This window comes from Balaenoptera ricei, chromosome 6 (assembly GCF_028023285.1).
Source record: "Balaenoptera ricei isolate mBalRic1 chromosome 6, mBalRic1.hap2, whole genome shotgun sequence".
NCBI classification, from domain to species: Eukaryota; Metazoa; Chordata; class Mammalia; order Artiodactyla; family Balaenopteridae; genus Balaenoptera; species Balaenoptera ricei.
In genome coordinates this window covers 15,912,620-15,931,540 of record NC_082644.1, presented here as the reverse complement: position 1 = coordinate 15,931,540, position 18,921 = coordinate 15,912,620, and the positions used below count along the sequence as shown (strand labels likewise).

The 18,921-nt window shown below is 43.0% G+C and overlaps 1 protein-coding gene across 3 annotated transcripts in view; it reads right to left on the bottom strand.

The window, feature by feature from the left end:
- Positions 1–18,921, bottom strand: part of PEBP4 (phosphatidylethanolamine binding protein 4) — a 269,506-nt gene that overhangs the window by 99,638 nt on the left and 150,947 nt on the right. The window lies entirely within an intron of this gene.

The window sequence follows — 18,921 nt, the reverse complement described above, 5'->3', positions numbered from 1 at the left end:
CTAGGTAAGAGGCACAGATTAAAAAGAAAGAAAAAAAAAAAGAGCAGAAGCAAGAAAAACTACAATCCTGCAGCCTGTGGAACAAAACCCACATTCACAGAAAGACAGACAACATGAAAAGGCAGAGGGCTATGTACCAGATGAAGGAACAAGATAAAACCCCAGAAAAACAACTAAATGAAGTGGAGATAGGCAACCTTCTAGAAAAAGAATTCAGAATAATGATAGTGAAGATGATCCAGGACCTCGGAAAAAGAATGGAGGCAAAGATCGAGAAGATGCAAGAAATGTTTAACAAAGACTTAGAAGAATTAAAGAACAAACAGAGATGAACAATACAATAACTGAAATGAAAACTACACTAGAAGGAATCAATAGCAGAATAAGTGAGGCAGAGGAACGGATAAGTGACCTGGAAGACAGAATGGTGGAATTCACTGCTGCAGAACAGAATAAAGAAAAAAGAATGAAAAGAAATGAAGACAGCCTAAGAGACCTCTGGGACAACATTAAACACAACAACATTCACATTAAAGGGGTCCCAGAAGGAGAAGAGAGAGAGAAAGGACCCGAGAAAATATTTGAAGAGATTATAGTCAAAAACTTCCCTAACATGGGAAAGGAAATAGCCACCCAAGTCCAGGAAGCGCAGAGTGTCCCATACAGGATAAACCCAAGGAGAAACACTCTGAGACACATAGTAATCAAATTGGCAAAAATTAAAGACAAAGAAAAATTATTCAAAGCAGCAAGGGAAAAATGACAAATAACATACAAGGGAACTCCCATAAGGTTAACAGCTGATTTCTCAGCAGAAACTGTACAAGCCAGAAGGGAGTGGCATGATATACTTAAAGTGATGAAAGGGAAGAACCTACAACCAAGATTACTCCACCCAGCAAGGATCTCATTCACATTCGATGGAGAAATCAAAAGCTTTACAGACAAGCAAAAGCTAAGACAATTCAGCACCACCAAACCAGCTCTACAACAAATGCTAAAGGAACTTCTCTAACTGGGAAACACAAGAGAAGAAAAGGACCTACAAAAACAAACCCAAAACAATTAAGAAAATGGTCAAAGGAACATACATATCGGTAATTTCCTTCAACGTGAATGGATTAAATGCTCCAACCAAAAGACACAGGTTTGCTGAATGGATACAAAAACAAAACCCATCTATATGCTCTCTACAAGAGACCCACTTCAGACCTAGGGACACATACAGACTGAAAGTGAGGGGATGGAAAAAGATATTCCATGCAAATGGAAATCAAAAGAAAGCTGGAGTAGCAATACTCATATGAGATAAAATAGACTTTAAAATAAAGAATGTTACAAGAGACAAGGAAGGACACTACATAATGATCAAGGGATCAATCCAAGAAGAAGATATAACAATTATAAAAGTTATGCACCCAACATAGGAGCACCTCAATACATAAGGCAACTGCTAACAGCTCTAAAAGAGGAAATCGACAGTAACACAATAATAGTGGGGAACTGTAACACCTCACACCAATGGACAGATCATCCAAAATGAAAATAAATAAGGAAACAGAAGCTTTAAATGACACAATAGACCAGAGAGATTTCATTGATATTTATAGGACATTCCATCCACAAACAGCAGATTACACTTTCTTCTCAAGTGTGCAACTCTAAGACACTGAAGAAAGAAATTAAATATGATACCAACAGATGGAGAGATATACCATGTTCTTGGATTGGAAGAATCAATATTGTGAAAATGACTATACTACCCAAAGCAATCTACAGATTCAATGCAATTCCTATCAAATTACCAATGGCATTTTTTACAGAACTAGAACAAAAAAAATCTTAAAATGTGTATGGAGACACAAAAGACCCCAAATAGCCAAAGCAGTCTTGAGGGAAAAAAACAGAGCTGGAGGAATCAGACTCCCTGACTTCAGACTATACTACAAAGCTACAGTAATCAAGACAATATGGTACTGGCACAAAAACAGAAACATAGATCAATGGAACAAGATAGAAAACCCAGAGATAAACCCATGCACCTATTGTCAACTAATCTATGACAAAGGAGGCAAGGATATACAGTGGAGAAAAGACAGTCTCTTCAATAAGTGGTGCTGGGAAAACTGGACATCTACATGTAAAAGAATGAAATTAGAACACTCCCTAACACCATACACAAAAATAAACTCAAAATGGATTAGAGACCTAAATGTAAGGCCGGACACTATAAAACTCTTAGAGGAAAACATAGGAAGAACACTCTTTGACATAAATCACAGCAAGATCTTTTTTGAGCCACCTCCTAGAGGAATGGAAATAAAACAAAAATAAACAAATGGGACCTAATGAAACTTCAAAGCTTTTGCACAGCATAGGAAACCATAAACAAGACAAAAAGACAACCCTCAGAATGGGAGAAAATATTTGCAAATGAATCATCGGACAAAGGATTAATCTCTAAAATATATAAACAGCTCGTTCAGCTCAATATTAAAAAAAAAAAACCCAATCCAAAAATGGGCAGAAGATCTAAATAGACATTTCTACAAAGAAGACATGCAGATGGCCAAGAAGCACCTGAAAAGCTGCTCAACATCACTAATTATTAGAGAAATGCAAATCAAAACTACAATGAGGGAAGAATCAACATCGTGAAAATGACTCTACTACCCAAAGCAATCTACAGATTCAATGCAATCCCTATCAAACTACCACTGGCATTTTTCACAGAACTAGAACAAAAAATTTCACAATTTGTATGGAAACACAAAAGACCCCGAATAGCCAAAGCAATCTTGAGAACGAAAAATGGAGCTGGGGGAATCAGGCTCCCTGACTTCAGACTATATTACAAAGCTACAGTAATCAAGACAGTTTGGTACTGGCACAAAAACAGAAATATAGATCAATGGAACAGGATAGAAAGCCCAGAGATAAACCCACGCACATATGGTCACCTTATCTTTGATAAAGGAGGCAAGCATATACAGTGGAGAAAAGACAGCCTCTTCAATAAGTGGTGCTGGGAAAATTGGACAGATACATGTAAAAGTATGAAATTAGAACACTCCCTGACACCATGCACAAAAATAAACTCAAAATGGATTAAAGACCTAAGTGTAAGACCAGACACTATCAAACTCTTAGAGGAAAACATAGGCAGAACACTCTATGACATACATCACAGCAAGATTCTTTTTGACCCAGCTCCCAGAGAAATGGAAATAAGAACACAAATAAACAAATGGGACCTAATGAAACTTAAAAGCTTTTGCACAGCAAAGGAAACCATAAACAAGACCAAAAGACAACCATCAGAATGGGAGAAATTATTTGCAAATGAAGCAACTGACAAAGGATTAATCTCTAAGATTTACAAGCAGCTCATGCAGCTCAATAACAAAAAAACGAACAACCCAATCCAAAAATGGGCAGAAGACCTAAATAGACATTTCTCCAAAGAAGATATACAGATGGCCTACAGACACATGAAAGAATGCTCAACATCATTAATCATTAGAGAAATGCAAATCAAAACTACAATGAGATATCATCTCACACCAGTCAGAATGGCCATCATCAAAAAATCTAGAAACAATAAATGCTGGAGAGGGTGTGGAGGAAAGGGAACTCTCTTGCACTGTTGGTGGGAATGTAAATTGATACAGCCACTATGGAGAACAGTATGGAGGTTCCTTAAAAAACTACAAATAGAACTACCATACGATCCAGCAATCCCACTACTGGGCATATACCCTGAGAAAACCATAGTTCAAAAAGAGTCATGTACCAAAATGTTCATTGCAGCTCTGTTTACAATAGCCAGGACATGGAAGCAACCTAAATGTCCATCGACAGATGAATGGATAAAGAAGATGTGGCACATATATACAATGGAATATTACTCAGCCATAAAAAGAAATGAAATGGAGGTATTTGTAATGAGGTGGATGGAGTTAGAGTCTGTCATACAGAGTGAAGTAAGTCAGAAAGAGAAAAACAAATACAGTATGCTAACACATATATACGGAATATAAGGAAAAAAAAAAAAAAAAAAAGGCCATGAAGAACCTAGTGGCAAGACGGGAATAAAGACACAGACCTACTAGAGAATGGACTTGAGGATATGGGGAGGGGGTGGGGTGAGATGTGAAAGGGTGAGAGAGTGTCATGGACATATATACACTACCAAATGTAAAATAGATAGCTAGTGGGAAGCAGCCGCATAGCACAGGGAGATCAGCTCGGTGCTTTGTGACCACCTAGAGGGGTGGGATAGGGAGGGTGGAAGGGAGACGCAAGAGGGAGGAGATATGGGAACATATTGTATATGTATAACTGATTAACTTTGTTATAAAGGAGAAGCTAACACACCATTGTAAGGCAATTATACTTCAATAAAGATGTTTAAAAAAAAAAAAAAAAAAAAAAGCTTATGGATAAAGAGAAAAGATTGGTTGTTGCCAGAGGTGTGTGCTGGCTGAAATCGGTGGATGAAAGGGGTCTAGAGGTACAAACTTCCAGTTATAATGTAAGTAAATCATGAGATGTAATGTGCAGCATGGTAACTATAATTAATAACACTGTTTTGCTGTTCGAAAGTTGCTAAGAGAGTAAATATTAAAAGTTCTAAACACAGTAAAAAATCTGTAACTGTATGGTGATGGATATTATCAAGACACATTGTGATCATTTTGCAACATATACAGATATGAAATCATTATGTTGTATACCTGAAACTAATATACTATTGTTTGTCAATTATACCTCAAATTAAAAAAATACTATTGCTGAAACATAAAAAAAAAAAAAAAAAAAAAAAAACTACAATGAGGTATCACCTCACACCAGTTAGAAAGGGCATCATCAGCAAATCTACAAACAACAAATGCTGGAGAGGGTGTGGAGAAAAGGGAACCCTCTTGCACTGTTGGTGGGAATGTAAATTGATACAGCCACTATGGAGAGCAGTATGGAGGTTCCTTAAAAAACTAAAAATAGAACTGCCATATGACCCAGCAATCCCACTCCTGGACATATACCCAGAGAAAACCATAATTCAAAAAGACACATGCACCCCAATGTTCATTGCAGCACTATTTACAATAACCAGGTCATGGAAGCAACCTAAATGCCCATCAACAGCTGAATGGATAAAGAAGATGTGGCACACATATACAATGGAATATTACTCAGCCATAAAAAGGAACGAAATTGGGTCATTTCTAGAGACGTGGATGCATCTAGAGACTGTCATACAGAGTGAAGTAAGTCAGAAAGAGAAAAACAATAATCGTATATAAACGCATATATGTGGAACCTAGAAAAATGGTACAGATGAATTGGTTTGCAGGGCAGAAATTGAGACACAGATGTAGAGAACAAACGTATGGACACCACTGGGGGAAAGCAGTTGGGGGGTGGGTATGGTGGTGTGATGAATTGGGAGATTGGGATTGACATGTATACACTGATGTGTAGAAAATGGATGACTAATGAGAACCTGCTGTATAAAAAAATAAATAAAATAAAATTCAAAAAAATCCAAACAACAACAAAACCCAAGGCAGTGCCAACTTGGGATTAGTTCTATGATTAAAATAAAATAGGATGGGGTTGGAGGAAGTAAGTGTCCCAAGAAGGGGAAACAACTGCTACAAAGGCCTTCAGGTGGGAACGAGTGAGGGTTTGAGGAGCAGAAAGAATGCCATGTGGTTAGAGGCAAGCAAGGGGAGGGGACAGGGCAGGGTTGGAGAGGTGGGCGGGGACCCGGCCACAGAAGGCTTTGCAGACCTGGGTGAGGAGGGTTTTTTTTTTTCTAAGTGCAATGCAGAACTACTGGAGGGTTTTGTTTGTTTGTTTGTTTTTCTTTTTAAGCCAGGAGAGTGATATGCTCTGATTTACATTGTTAAAAAGTTGTCATGGTGGCTGGGTGGAGAGTGAATGGTCGGCAGGAAGCAAGAGAAGAGGCTATTGCAGTGATGAAAGGCAGGATGATGGCATTTTGGACTAGAATGGTAGCAATGGAGATAGAAGCCAGTAGAGGGATCGGGGAAGTATTTTTAGAGAGCATCAGTGGGATTTGCTGATGGACTGGACTGTAGGGCAGGGAGGAGGGGGTAGGGAAAGAGAAATTGAGGATGACTCTTGGGGTTTTGGCTAGAACAACTAGGCGAATGGTGCCACTTAATGTCATGCAGAAGACTTGGAAAGGAGAATGTTTGAAGGGGGATATTGAGAGTCCTGTTTTGGACATGTTACATTTGAAACGCCTCTTAAAGACAAGCAAGTATCAGAGTCAAGAGTTTGGAGGAGAGATCAGGACTGGATATATAATATTTGGAGTCATTGACTCCCAAGGACCAAAGATGGCCCCTAAATCCATAGAATAATGAGATGATTCATGGAGAGATTAGACATGGGGAAGAAAAGAGGTCTCATGAGTGAACTCTAGAACATGCTAAGGAGGAGAGGAGGAGGGGAGAGGTGTATCTAGCAAAGGAGACTGTAGCCAGGGAGGTAGGGGAGCCACCTGAAGCGTAGGTATCATGAAAGCTGAGACAGAAAGTGTGTCCAGGAGGAGGAAGTGGTCAGCTGTGTCGAATGCTGCTGAAAGGTAGAGCAAGATGAGGACACAGATATGACAATGTGATCTGACAACATGGAGATCCCTTGTTTTCTTGGCAAGACTAGTGTCAGTGGAGTAGTAAGGACTGATGTTTGATTGGAATAGGTGGCGAGGAGATGAGATGCGAGGAACTGAAAATAGTTATTAAAGATGATAAAAGAGGAATTATAGTGTGAAGGACAGCTGAGACGCAGAATGGCTGTTACTAGATGGGAAGAGTGAAGAGATTTATTTATTTTTAAATTTTTAAAGAGATGGATGGCAGTCAAGAATGTTTGCAAGCCGATGGGAGTGATCCAGTATGGAGCGAGGTATAGATGTCAGAGAGAAGAAAGGGGTTTGTTGTAAGAGCCAAGACTCTGGGAAGGTGGGAGGCGACAGGATCCACAGCAAAAGTGGAGGGCCTGGCCTTTGGCAGAGGCAGAGATACAGGTTCAGATGCAAGGGCGCTGGAAGATGTGGTGGTGAGGAATGAGGAAATTGGATTCTGATTACTTCTATTTTCTCAATGAGTTAGAGGCAAGGTCATCAGGGGAAGAGGGATTATAGGAAGTTTGGGGACAGACAAGGTGTGGAATAGTCATTTGGGGAGGTGAGAAATTGAGTATACCAGAGGTATGTAGTAAGGTTACTGGGTAATATTACATTCCACAGTTATGTGCTTTTTGACGGTTCAAGTGCAGACGGGGAATAAGTCGTCGTTGGGTTTAGCTTGAATATGGACAGACTGGCGAGTATGATGGAAGAGAAGGGAGTGAGAGTGTAAAAAGTGAGTAGATAAATAAGGAGGGTCCTGGGATTCCTCTTGCTCTGGAGGGAGAGACAGACATAGACCTAACTGGAGTACAGTATGTGTAGGGCATGAGTAGAGGAGCATTTATCAGGCACTAAGGGAGCATGGAGGAGGGAGCCTAAATCTCTCCACCTCAGGAGTCCAGGAAGGCTTCACTGAGTTGTCTTCTGAGATTGATCTCGAAGGATGAGCAGGTAAGGGGTCAGGAAAAGGACTCTCTAGGCAAAGGGAAGGGTCTGGGCAAAGGCATGAGGGGTTGGGGAAGGGCAAGAAACTTGGTGTGCTGGGACAGAGGGCGTCTAGAAAGGAATGGTGGGTGACAGAGCTGAAAGGTTACTGGGACCAGATAATAGAAAACCTCACATGTCCTAAGTTGTTGAGAATTTGCTTTGCAACAGGACCCACTGAAATTGTTTGAACAGACAACTGACATGATGAAATGCATGCTTTGGGAAGGCACATGGTGAGGATGAGTAAAAGACTAAAAGCAGAGTAAAAAGAAAAAAAGAAGAAAATTGGGATACCCTGAAGAGAGATCATGAGGGCTTGAAAATTCAAGTAATAATAAAGATAGAGAGATTTGTACCACAGAATCAACAGCATGAGGTGACTGGATAGGGCAGGTGAGAGAGGGAGAGGCGTCCAGGAGGACTATGAGATTCTATCTTGGGCAACTAGGTGGATGATGGTACCATGACTATTATGAGTAGAAAGTCTGGGAGACAGTGAGTTTGGTGTTGAAACATGTAGGCAGAGATGTACCCTAAATGGAGCTATGAAGCCTGGAGCTCTCTCAAGACTTGGCATGTGGGTAGCGGGCAGGGGGATGGATAAGATTGTTGGGGAGAACTTATGGAGTGAGAACAGAACAGCTAGGGTGGAACTCAGGAACTAAGAGGGGTGGGGAGAGGAGAGACTGAGGGGAAGAGAGTTAGGAGGAGAACCAGGGAGCAGAGTGTCACAGACACCAAGACAAAAAAGGGTTCAAGGAAGGAGTGGGGATGGGCTCAGTATAACAGAGCCATCAAGGAAGAGGACCCCAAAGCCATACTGGCTGTGACAATTGGGGGAGAACTGGCAACTTTCCAGAGATGAGTAGTTCAGGGATAAAACTACTGTTTGTTGAATGTTAAAATCCAAAACCACATATTAAACGCTATAGGAAATTAACTTAGAGAATTTGAAGATAAAGCCCAAGGAAATCTCCAAGAACTCAGAAGAGAAGGATAAAGAGATGAAAATATTAGAGGGAAAGTAGGATCATATCCTAAGGAGCCCGTGTGTGTGTGTGTGTGTTTGTGCATGCGCACACACGTGTGTGTGATCCCAATAGACTCCCAGAGAGAAAAACCATCTGATACGACCAAGAACTGGTTTTAGCCAAAGCAGCAAGAAAATAAAAACAAAGTGTAAATACTGTAAAAGAAGAAAAAAACCATCTATGCTCTTTCTGTTTTTTAATTAATTGTTTTCCAAATGACATGATTGCCTACATGAGAAACCAAAAGAATCAGCTGGAAACAACTAGACTAATATTCAATAAAGTGAGTTGTTATGAAATGCACACAAAATCAGTACTTTCCTATGGACAAATAGTAGTCAGAAAATATACTTTTAAAATCCCATTTACCATTGTAATAAAAATAAAAAATATCTAGGAATAAACTTGATGAAAAATCCAAGACTTACACCAAGAAACCAAAGCATTACTGATGTACATAAAAAGAAAGCTTGAAGAGATGGAGAAAGACATATTATGCTTTTAAACAACAAAGCAACCATTTGCAAATATGTCAGTAATCCTTTAATTAATTAGTTGATTTAACACAATTCCAATCAAAATCCTTAATAGATATTTTGGGAACTTCATGGAAGTTCTCCAAGAGATATCCACACTCCCATGTTCAGTGCAGCATTATTCACAATAGCCAGGATGTGGAAACAAACCTAAATGTCCATCAAGGTATGAAGGGATAAAGACCGTGTAGTTTATATACACAATGGAATATTATTCAGCCATGAAAAAGAGGGAAATCCTGTCGTTTGTAACAACATGAATGAACCATGAGGACATTATGCTAAGTGAAATAAGCCAGTCACAGAAGGACAAATACTGTCTGATTCAATTTATATAAGGCATCTAAAATAGTCAAACTCATAGAAGCAGAGAGCAGAACGGTGGTTGCCAGGGGCAGAGGGAAGGGGGAAATGGGGAGTTTCTGTTCAATAGGGACAAAGCATGAATCACACAAGATGAATAAGTCCTAGAGATCTGCTGTACAACCGTGTGCCTGTAGTTAATGATATTGTATTGTACACTTTAAAATCCGTTCAGAGGGTAGATCTCATGTTCCTACCGCAAAAAAATAAAATTTTAAATTAAAAAGAAGAAAGTAATCCTGCTTGAAGAAAGCAGGATGGAATCAATGCCCTCGTCAAGCATTCTGCAAATCCCAGACCTTGACAGTACACTCTGCTGGCGAGGCGGTGGGGAAGCTTCATACATTGCTGTGGGAATGCAAAAATGGGGCCGATTTATCCTTTGACTCAGCAATCTCATTTCTGTAATTTCTTCCCCTAAAGATACCTGTATATTTATGAAATGACTCGTGTATAAGGTATTCATTTCAGCCATGTTTATGATAGCAAAAGTTGGAAATAACTCAAGTGTCCATCAGTTGGAGATTGGTTAATAAACATTGATACGTACTCACAATGGAATACTTTACAGCTGTGAAAAAAAATGAAGATCTCTCATCTTCCCCAAGGTAAATGAGTGAAAAATGCAAGGTGCAGAACAGTATATCTAGCACCTTACTTTTACATATGAAAGAAAAAATAAGCTATGTCTTCACATTGATTTGTATTTGCATAAACAAACTCTGGAGAGATACTTTAAAAAAAAAAGATGTGGGTGGTGGTGGTGCTATGGGTGGATGGGACAGAGGTGGGATGGAAATCTCTCCTACGTGCTTGTTCTTTCATTTCGATTTTTGAGCCATGTGAATACATTACCTGCTAAAAATAAACTGAAATTATAAAATCAAGTGAAATGTGTAGTAATCACATAGTATTATCTTAGTCTCTAGTCTCTCTCTAGCTGGCTGAGAGGTAAAGAAGGATGGTTTTGCCCTTTTTGGTAGGGAGAGCTCATGGAATCCTCACTGCATTTTTGGGGGTCAGTTAGGTGCAGGGCAAATGCTGGACCAGGGCCCTGGGCTCTGCAGCGCAGGGCGTGAGCGAGGTATGGGAAGCCACGTCAACAGATCACAGTACCTTGACATGTTGATGGCAACATAGAAGGAGAATTAGATCTGGGTTTGTCCATGTGAAGTTTTTTAAACAGCCTTATTGAAGTATAATTTCCATACCACAAACTTCACCCCTTTAAAGCATACATTTCAACAATTTTTAGTAAATTAACAGAGTTGTGCAGCCATCACCATAATCTAAATTTAGAACATTTTTTTATAAATTTATTTATTTATTTATTTATTTGTTTTTGGCTGTATTGGGTCTTCGTTTCTGTGCAAGGGCTTTCTCTAGTTGTGGCAAGCGGGGGCCACTCTTCATCGCGGTGCGCGGGCCTCTCACTGTCACGGCCTCTCTTGTTGCGGAGCACAGGCTTCAGACGCGCAGGCTCAGCAGTTGTGGCTCACGGGCTTAGTTGCTCCGCGGCATGTGGGATCTTCCCAGACTAGGGCTCGAACCCGTGTCCCCTGCATTGGCAGGCAGATTCTCAACCACTGCGCCACCAGGGAAGCCCTAAATTTAGAACATTTTAATCACCCCCAAAACAATCCTTGTGCCATTTGAAATCACTTCCTGTTCCCTCTCCCAGCTTCGGCCAACAATTAATCTACTTCCTGTCTCTATAATCTCCTTTTTGCCTTACCTGAACATTTCACATAAGTGGAATCATAGAATATGAGGTCTTTTATGCCTGGCTTCTTTCACTCAGCGTAACGTTTTTGAGGTTCAACCATGTAGCATACATCAGCACTTCATCTCTTTTAATTGCCAAATAGTATGCCATTGAATGGATATTGGTATGGCTTTTGTTTATCCGTCTGATGGACATTTGGGTTGTTTCTACTTTTTGGCTACTATGAATCATGCTGATATGAACACTTGCTACAGGTCTTTGTGTGGATATTCAATTCTCTTGGGAAAATACCTAGAGTGGAATCGTTAGGACATATGGTAAATTTATGTTTAATATTTTTAAAAACTGCCAAACTGTTTTCCAAAATGGTTGCGCCATTTTGCAATCCCACCAGCAGTGTATGAAGGTCCCAATTTCTCCACCTCCTCACCAACACTTGTTATCATCTGTCTGTCTGATTGTAGCCATTCTAGCAGGTGCAAAGCGTGAAATGTAAATTAAAAATTCATTGAGTTTTTAATTTACATTTCCCTAATGACTAGTGATGTTGAGCATCTTTTCATGTCTTTATTGACTATTTGCCTATCTTCTTTGGTGAAATGTCTGTATAAATCTTTTGCCCCTTTAAAACTTATCTTCTTATTATTCTAGAAGGAATTTTAATAGTTGTATCCCAACTGGGAGTTAGGGAAAATGTGAGCAGTGGGGAGAGTGGAAAGGAAGGAGAGAAGGTGGTCAGAGCTGGAGTTGCCTCATCGTTGAACCGCTGGCTTCTGCCCTCATCCATCATCTGTACATGGGGCTGTCTTCTTACTGTATCTCACCATGACACTGATTATTCCAGTAGGGAAATGTCAACCTCAGGAACAGCCACCAACCCGGGTGAGCAGAGAGCACCACTGACACTAATTCCCCCAGACCCTTGGTTCACTGATCCACTGGCCTCGTTCAGAGAAATCGTTGAGCCCCAATCTTCATGCCTCCCATCCAGATCTTCTCAGTCAAAGACCACCACCCCGCCATCGCCTCCACCACACCATCATGCCAAAATGCTCTTTTCTCTTTTCCTCTGAGCCAGTTCTCTATTCCTCCTCCACCTCCAAACCCTTCTACTCTGCCCTCTGGAAAAGCCACTAAATAACAAGCCACATCCCTTCCATCCTCTGTCTCTCCATAAATTCCTCTGTCTACTCCCTTGTCTTTGCCTGGTTCTCCCCTGAAGAGCCCCTTCCCCTTAGCTCTCTCGAGTGCTGATGTGTGTTCTCTCATGGCCCTTAAACCCCAAGAGGTGTCCTAGCTCCCTGTTGCCACATCCTCTTTGTGGCTCAAGCCATTCAACCATACACCCTCCTTCTGTCCTGGTTGCTGTCACCTATGACCTCATGATTGCTTCTGCTTATTCATCGAAGACACTGGCACCTGCTCACAGTCATCTTTTCTTCCCTAGGTCCTGCTGTCACCCTGGTGACTCCGGCAAACACGTGGATCACCCATCCAGCACTGTGGCCTCCCGCGTACCTGCACCTTTGCATCTCAGGCAAGCTTCTCTTTCTTTATCTCAGCTATCGAATCCCACAGTCACACCTTGAAACTTGTCATCCCCCCAAACTGCTCCACCTCCCCATGTCACTATTTCTGGCCACAACCTCCTTTCTGTTCAGCTTGCTTCTTCAACTCTGTCTACCACGACTAATCTTGGACCACAAGGGGACCTCCAGACCATTGGTAAATGTCCCTTCTCCCAGCCCATCAGCTCTCTCCTGTCTTTGCTTGTGTCCCAAATCGTCAAAATGTAAACTCCCTTGTCCCTCTATCATTTAAACATATTTCCTTCAAAAGACCCCAAAGCTGAGTAAACCCAACTTTCCTCTACTTCTGTGTATGACGTGAGCAGTGAGCCCACCAGGAGAAAGTCATATCCCAGGGAAGATTTGCTCCATACATCTTTGGCCGCCAGCTTCATTATGGGCCCTCAATACTGCTCTGCATTTCTGGCATCAACCTGATCTTCCACCCTTGGTAATGGCTTTCCAAGATTTCAAACCTTTTCCAGTATCCTTAAACCTCCAACCTCCCTCCACTCCCCCTAACCCTCTCTTTTGGCAGGTAAATTTTTCAGCCATAACTTTGCAGAGGAAACTGAAGCCATTGTGTGACAAGTTCTTCAAGGTCTGCCTCAAAGCCTGCAAACCCTAACTGCATCCACACCTAACCTCTCCTTCTCCCCACTGTTTGTCTTGTCTCCTGTAACAGCCTTCTAATGAGCTTCTTCGTATCTGTTTTTATGCCCTGATCAATTTTCCACCCTGATCCAGAACACTTTTTCAAAACACAAGTGAGATTGTGTTATCCTGCTGCTTAAAATCCTTCCCTGGCTTTCCATGGGTCCTTAATGTGTCTTACAAGGCCTTGAATAATCTGGCCCCTTCCCACCTCACCTTGTCATCTTGTACACATGGCCCTTGCCCTCTACTCCACTCTCAGGGGCCTTTCTGTTTCTAAGGTTTGCCCTGCTCCCTCCTACCCCACGGCCTTTGCATACGTTTCCCCACTCCCACCCAACCCCCTTGAATCTGGTGAACTCTTATTCATACTTCAGAACTCAGTTCAGGGTGACTTCTCCAAAGAAGTGTTCCCTCACCCCTGTTCTGGGTTAACATCCTTTCTTAAACATGCTCACATTTCCTTCCCTCAGATATGCATCTCAGTTTAGAGTCAATTATACTTGTGTTGGCATAAGTTTTGATTAACGTCTGTGTCCTCCACAAGACTAAGACCCCCTTGAAAGCGGGGATTGTGTCTGTTTTGGCTCACCACTATACGCCCATAGATTACAGTGTCTGGCACAGAGAACACACTCGATAAATACTTTTGAATGAGTAAATAAAACAATTATTGCAACTGGCCCAGGTGGTTCAATTGTTCACGTGTTCATTCATTCATTCATTCCACAAGCATTGACTGAGCCCTTATCATGTATGCAAAGAATCCAAGCACCTTTTGGGCTCTAACCAGGAGCACTGCTGGCGCTGCAGAAGCAAACCTGAGGAGGTGATTACCTCTGCCGGGGGTGACTGGATAAAGCCTCACAGAGGATGCTGCCTCTGAGCTGGACCCTGATGAATGGACGTTTGCCCAGGAGGGAAGGCCATGCCAGGCAAAGGAAACAGTGTGTACAAAGCCATGGAGACACAAAAGGGAGCAGCAAGTTGTTCTGTGTCTGGACCTCAGAGTTCCCAAGGCCAAGGGACAGAGAACCGGAGGGGCAGCGGAGGAGGCCAGCGAGGTTGATGGCGAAGATGGGCAATGTTGTATATGTCAGGGAGGTTCATGAATGGGGGTGTAGGGATGACATGATTAGAGACGGGTTATAGAGAGAGAATTCCTCAGGTGGTGGGGGTGAGGGGTAGATCTGCGTGGGCACAGTGATGTCCAGTGAGGGCTGTTAGGCTGATTCATGTGCGGGTTGGGTCAGCATGGCACAAGAGTGGTCATGCTCAGAGGGAGGCCAGCATGCCACACCCTCTGTAATGCAGAGATGCCTGGGCAGAGGGGCCTTCCTGACGTGCAGGGGTGCTCTGGGGTCTCCGAGGCCCCCTCCCTCCACCTTGCTATTTGAGCAGTCTGTGTGTGCCTGCCTTTCCCAGAGAGGAGGAGTGAAAAGTATTCTTTGGACAGAATATGATGGGACTTCAGTAGACAGTTGTGAGTCCTAGAAGTGCTGAGGAGATGTGGTCTACATTAATCACACCTTTTGTTTTCTGATGCTTTGACATCTGGGGTCTTGCTGTCCCTGGAGAGGCTACCAGTTCCCAGAGGTAGCAAACACGTACCTGAGAGCATGCTCTTCAAGTGCAAACCTACCAATCCAGAGCCTACGCCATCTCCTTTATTGGGCTGAGCCACTATCCTCCTGGCCTACTCACCCAGGGGTCAGGTTCCAGACAACCAGGGGCAGCTCCTGTGCTCCAGAGACCACCAGAACTATTCAAACTAGCCAACCCCAAGCCTGTCTACCCTGCTTATACTCCTTTGCCAATGTTTTATTTTTTCCCACAAAAATCACAGTAAGGATTCTCGCCCATGCTTTCTCCTCACTCCTTCTGCCTTCTGACAGACCCTGGTGCTTCCCCATGTGGCCCTGTGTAGTGTGCTGCGATTCCGGTCTTTAGGGATCTGTGAGTATAAATGTCTTCCTTCATGATCATCATTTCCATCTGCGTGTCTTATCACATCCAATTAAAACAAATCCCAGGTATGTTTTAGAACAGGGCCCTTGACTCCTTCTGACTTAGATATCCATCAAGACCATTTGAAGACTACAGGAACCTGGGGAGTATCTAGCATTGCATTTCTCTCATGTTCTGATATGATTATGTCTGTCGCTTGTTGCCTACAGCACTCACTTGTCCCAGAATGAAGGACTGGGCTGACCCGATATGGTTAAGCTTCACGGTCAAGTTGAGTGGAGAGCCATCCTCTCCAAAGCAGTAGTTCTCACCCCTGCCTGAATACTAGAATCACCAAGGGAGATTTTCAAAGCTACCAAGGCTGGACTTTTGACCTAAGGGGTCTGGAGAGGGGCTCCAGCTTTAGTGTCGACATGGAAGTTTCCCAGGTGACACAAATGTAGAGTTAGGGGTGAGAACTACAATCCTGAAATCTGGTTCCCCCAAGTCCTTGACTGAATCTGCCACTGACTAAAACCCAGGTTTCTTTCCTCCTGTTTAATGTACACTCAGGGAAGATCACGTGCCCTCCACATAAAGAGGACAGGCTTCCCTCAATCTTGGCTGGGGTCCCTTGTGCCTGGGACCCTGAAGATTAAGGGGCTTGAGCACTGAATCGAGAAACTGAAGTCACAAATATAAGTCACCATCCTCTCCCACTATTCATTATGAGGTTGGTTGGAATACAAATTTAGCCTATAGTGGGTTGGTTGTGTTTGAACCTCCCCCACAAAGTTCTGTATGGGAAATCTAGTTAAGAGCCTTCTTCCTGGGGGAGGTTGAGTGTAACAGCTGTTCCTCACCAGGACTGATAGTCTCACCAGGATGCAGTCCGGGTGTTGCCCCTTGAGCCTAAAGCCTTTCATCCCTGAGGACTGACTCACATTTCAGGTTGGCATCCAGAGGAACAGCCTTTCTCTCCATAGCTGTTGACAAAGACAGTTCCTGGGCTGTGTGGACAGAGGCATGTCAACCTGGGAGTTGGGGCTCATGCCTTGCTTTCACACATTTGGGAAGAGGTGTTGTGTAGTTACTGTGGATCAGCTCTCCTTCTTCCTTGCTCTCCTCTACTTTAGAGGCTGGAGAGCTACAACACTGGATTTCCCAGCCTCTCGTGCACTAAGGGGAGGCTATGTTCTGGCCAAGAAGAGACAGGATAAAGTCCCTGGGAAGGGATCTCTTCCTGAAAAAAAGGCAAAGGCTCACTAAGAGAAAACCCTTGTTGCCTTTTCTCCCTTTCCCTGTTCCCCTTCATTCTGCCTGGAATGTAGATGTGATGTTGGATGTGTAGCAGCCATTCTGTGACCAAGAGGGGACAAGCATGAGGTTGAAGGCCTCTGTGCTCAAGATGGTGAAGCAGAGAGATGGAAAGAACTTGGGTTCTTGAGCTGCTGAATCTGCCCGTGATTGCCAGCCCCTAGACTTCTTGTTGCCTGAAACAAATAATCCCTTTATGTTCCTAGGTTAGAGATTTTTCTTCCTTGCACCCAAACACATTCCTACCTGACACACACATCAGTTGTCTGTGCTGGTTTTGGCAAGTGAGTGTCAAGGCTGGTCTTCAGAAAGGCATCCTGATGTTGTGAAAAGATTACTCAAGTAAATGATAGAGAACTAGGATTTGAGCCCCTGCTGTTGCTTGTATAGGCTGTGTGTTTGGAGGTAAGTCATTTACTCTCACCAAGGTGCAGTTTACGGATCTGCAAAATGGCAGTAATATGTGTCTCACACAACAGGGTTACTCTAAAAAAATGAGTTAAAAGTGCAAAAGTATTTTTAAGACTGTGAAGCTATGTCCATGGGTCAAGTTTTGTTATGTGAACAAATGCCCTCAGTGTTTGTTCCCAATGGTCCCTGGAGTAACAGCTACCTTGATGGCCAGAAGACATCCTCCAAATGGCCTGTCACCAGCTGTGTGGAGGCAGAGAGGCTGGGCTCTCCGCATCTCTAAGTCTGGCCAGGGACACTAGTGCATGCGGAGACAGCACATTGCTTCCCTCTAACGCTTGCTCTTTTTGTGTTCCCAGGGGGACTAAGTTCATCTGGGAGTGGGACAGATTACAGAACCCTTGAACGCTGGAGGAAGCAGGGGCTGAGTTTCCCTAAGCATACCTAGCCAGCAACCATCCAGTGTCTCCATGGCGCTCCCAGCGATGGGTGTCCCTCACTCCCTGGGGAGGCGACTCATTCAAATATTGGAAAGGGCTACGTCTCATGGAGCCCAAAACTACCCTTAAAACTCACAGCTGTTCCTCTTCTTTCTTTCATAGAACAAGTCCTGTCCTTCTTGTACATGGCCCCCCTTCAGACATTTGAAGGCAATCACAGCCTCACAATGACCTTTTGTTCAGGCTAAAGAGCCCTGTCTCTTCAACTGGTTCAGCTACCTGGAGCTGCATCCCACACTCTGTCTATACAAAGATGCCCTTGTATGGTTCACAAAATAACAAGGGAGACAGACATGTAAACAACTACAGCACACTGTGACATGCTGGGATAAAGACCTACACAAAGGGCTATGGGAACATAGGACAGGGACCAAACACTTCTGTGCAGAATGGGGCTGAGGAGGTCAGTCTTTACAGAGAAGGCGGTAGTCGATGAGAAGGAGAAAGGATGATTTACAATGGCCAAATGTGGAGGGTGCAGGTTGGAGGTTGCAGGTGATATGGGTCCAAGTCTGTTAAGGCCATAATTTGCTGTGGCCAGAGTCACATTACTGGGAACAAGGGGCCACTGCAGGGAACATCTGCTAAATAGAGATTATTATTCTGAGTCTGCAGATGGAAAAATTGAAGCTCAGAAGGATTAAGTGCATCTGTCTGAGGCAAAATGCTTTAGTGATGTGAATTCCACTCAGTTGCTGTGTGGCCTTGGGCAAGTTGCCTAAACTCTCTGGGCTTCAGGTTTATCATCTCTAAAAGAGAGATGGTAATAATCAGAGTTCTTTTCTTTTAGATTATTACTCACATTAAGTGAGTGAAATGGCTCAGAGTAGTGCCTGGCACGCGTTAAGCGATCAATAAATGCCAGTCATTGTAAGCAACTGAGTGGCTTCTCTGGGACTTAAAACCATGTCCCTTGTCTCCCAATTCCACCCTCTTCTCCCTGCACAGAGGGCAGGCATAGGTCTGGAGGAAGAGGGACAGACTTGACGTTGACTCTTACTCTCAAGAATATGGTATTTGTTTGCGTGTTGCAGATTCCTCCACACCTAAGTCTCTGGACGCTTGTGTAATTTAAAACATACATACTACAAAGATGTACTTGTTGGCAACGTGTTCCGGCGTCTCTGAATCAAGTGCCTTCTGCCACTGCGCTGCCCAGTCCTCTGGGGACGGCAGTCCCTCCACAGCATCTGCCCGCTCAAGATGGCTGGGGG